Source organism: Macaca mulatta, chromosome 5 (genome assembly GCF_049350105.2).
Source record: "Macaca mulatta isolate MMU2019108-1 chromosome 5, T2T-MMU8v2.0, whole genome shotgun sequence".
In the NCBI taxonomy this organism is placed as follows: domain Eukaryota; kingdom Metazoa; phylum Chordata; class Mammalia; order Primates; family Cercopithecidae; genus Macaca; species Macaca mulatta.
Window position 1 is genome coordinate 172,780,717 of NC_133410.1, and position 3,303 is coordinate 172,784,019.

The following is a 3,303-nucleotide window of genomic DNA, read 5'->3' on the forward strand; positions in this document are numbered from 1 at the left end:
AGAATTTGCTTTAACAATACATTTACTGTAATTTGTTTTAAATTTTTAGCAACATTTTCGTTGTAAATATTTTCTTTCCCCTCTTTCTTTTAATCATGGAGCTTATTTTACTTGAACATAGTAGCAAGCATTAATAAGTGGATTGTAGTGTCTTTTCCTTGGACTGAAAGGACTATACTTAAGAGAATGTGTAAAAAAAAAAAAAAAAAAAAAAAAAGAGAGAATAATTAATAGAAATCATTCTACAAAGCTAGTATCCCAGTTAATATTTACAAATATTGTTTTTTTTGGCAGTAAAAATAGTATTTTAGTCCACCCCCTCCTGCCCTCCCTCCTCTCGCAACCCCTAGTACACTTTTCCCCTCTTGTTCCCACAGCAACGTTACAATCAGAAAAAAATAAGTTTCAGGGCGCAGAATTGGATGGGGGGAGGGGATATGAGTAAAAGCAGGCAAATCACAAGAGGAATTTTTCAGAATAGGTTATTCTACTTAGTCATCATCTTCTCCCTCATCTTCAGGTTCTCGTTTTCGCTTCTGACCCCTTTCTTCTTCATCAAACTCTTCTTCATCTTCCTCGTCATCTCTCTCTCCATCGTTATAACCTTCTTCATCCTCCTCCTCCTCCTCTCCACCCACGTCCTCCTCTTCACCTTCCTCCTCCTCATCCTTGTCCTCCTCATCTTCCACTACCTGAGCATCTTCATCATACTCCTCCTCATCCTCCTCCTCCTCCTCACATCCTGGCCTTCCACGTAGCCCTCAGCATCCGAGTCAGGGGCCTCCTTGTCGTCCCGGTCATAGCCGTGGAGATATGTGAGTTGTGAGAGGAGCTTGAACACGTTTTCTCGGGAATCGTTCAGGTTGGTTACCTCGCAATTGAAAAGGTCTAAGCTCTTGAGGTTTTCTAACTTTTTCAGTGGCTCTATTGTGCTGAGGTCTTTAATTTTGTTGCCACTTAAATTTAGATATGTGAGGTTTGGACACTTTTCTGCCAATACTTCCAGGCACCCCGAGACTCTTAGTTCAAGCTTCTTAAGTTAGTTTAACTTTGGTAAGTTTGAGATTGAGGCGAGGCCTACGTTGATTGTACTTAAGAATTCCAGTTCTTCAAAGTCATCTGTGAGGCCTTCGAGTTTGCCTTCATTCGACCGACTGCTGTCCAGGACAAGTTATTTCACATCAGAGGGCGCCCTGTTGCGCAGCGCTAAATGAATCCTTCTGCCCATCTCCAATGTCTCGCGCTCTCTCTCTGCAGAGGCTCCTGCGCCGGCGGAATTCAATCCATAAACCCCGAACCCATGGTCACACGTTTTAGGGCTTTGAAGGCTCAACCAGCTCCGCTCGGTTCTCGAGCCCCAATACTTACAAATATTATAATAAAGGGATTGATAAGTAACTTGGGTCAAGAAGAACAATTTTTCAAGTTTGTAGATCTTCCTAGTAAGAAGGTAGGTGTGTGTGTGACTAAAGGAAATCTTATCTGATTCTCTGGTTGATAATTTGTGAATACACAAGGCACTCCCCTCTACACTACTAACTGTGAATCAGCCTTCACAAGTACCCATTTTTCTTTTTGCTTTTAGAGATCTGACACAGGATATCTTTGAATCTATAGATTAGGTGTAAAGTAAACTGAGAATATGCATCACAGATAGTAAATAACACAGTGAACCATGAAAGACATATTTGGTGAGAGTTCCCCTCAAATGAAAGAATAAAATGCCAAAAAAAAAATCCTGTAAAAAGCTAAATCTATCTTTTATTGGTATCATAATGAATTATGAATTTTCCACTTCTGACTCACAATGTGATCTTGGTTGTATCTGTTCTATCAGATTATAACTAAAACCAAAGTATCTAACTAGGTTTAGATATGGCAAATAGTAGAGGAATAAAATTTGAATGGCATGTATGTTTATTTAGAGAGGAATAATTTTCTACTTTCTGAGACATTTATATTTTTAGTGAGCAAGGAAAATAATACGTCTAGTGTTAATTAGTTCTTACACAGGGATCACGAGATGGTTTTCAGCAGGTACTAGTCATATATCCTACATTGACTAAATATGGTATATTAAAAAATAATATTTCCCTAAAACAATCTTTTCACAGGCTATAGAATTTATGGGAAAACACTCAGGAAGAAATGAAAATATAGCAGCTCTGCTGGAATTTGCAATTTATAGGGAAGAAAAACATGCAAAAAATTATGCTATTGTTTATGAGAATTACATAAGAAGAAGTTTCAGTATGGGAGCCAAGGAACTTAGGGAGTTGACCTTGATTTGGAGATCAGGAAAGCCTGCCCAAGAAAACGTCGTTACATTTGGATAATTTGAAGGATGAACAGGCATTGTCTAAGCTAAGGAGATGGTGGAGGGAGAGTTCCAGTCAGAGGACATAATCTACACCAAAACCCAAAAGTGAGAGAATGCAGTAGATATTATGAACTATAAAATGTTCCATATGACTGTATCTTAGAGTGTAAGGGGCAAAAGTGGTGTGAAATATGGTTGCAGAGGCAGGAAGAAGTTATGGAGTATATTGGTAAGGAAATAAAACACTTAAAGCAGAAGAGTGGTATAAAATAATTTGTATTTTTAAAAGACTAGAATGTGTAAAATGTTAATTTTCAAAAAAAAAATCCTCATCAGGCAGATTTTGTTATTATCCCCATTATATATGTTAGAAAATCAAAGCTTAGGCTGTTTCAGAAACCTGTTCAAGGCATAGCTAGTACTCAAACCAGGATTTAAGTCAAATTTGACTTGATTAAAGTCCATGCTTTTCCATTACACCTCGCTGCTTTATAATTTGTTAGTTCTTTCCGATGTATCTACACAATGGTAGTCATAGTTCTAGATTAGTTCCTACTATTTGCTCATGCCATTTCATAAAACATAAAAGCATCCTTCAAGATACTGGAAACATGAATTTACTTCTCAAGTTATAGTAACTGTAGTGGAACAATATTTTGAGGTAGTAAATGTAATGTTTATTCTCTTAGTTCCTTTTGACCTATATCCATCCACCATTAAACCAAAATGGTGAAACACATACAAATGTACACACACACACACATACACACACACAGATAGAGAGAGAGAGGAGGAGAGAGAGAATAAGAGAGTAAATTGAGTTTCTGATTTTGGAGTTGTTCACCCTCTCTCTCCTTGATACAGACAATAGTAATGAAAGCCCTGGATTCAGCCTAGAATCAGACACCCATTGGGATTTTATGGGATTTTTAGAGCTTTATTGTAAAAATCGCGTTTTAAACATTGGCAGACTCAAACAAACA

At 37.5% G+C, this 3,303-nt stretch overlaps 1 pseudogene; it reads right to left on the bottom strand.

The window, feature by feature from the left end:
* Positions 1–373: 373 nt before the first annotated feature.
* On the bottom strand, positions 374–1,228 carry LOC707419 (acidic leucine-rich nuclear phosphoprotein 32 family member D; annotated as a pseudogene).
* Between the last annotated feature and the right edge of the window lie 2,075 nt (positions 1,229–3,303).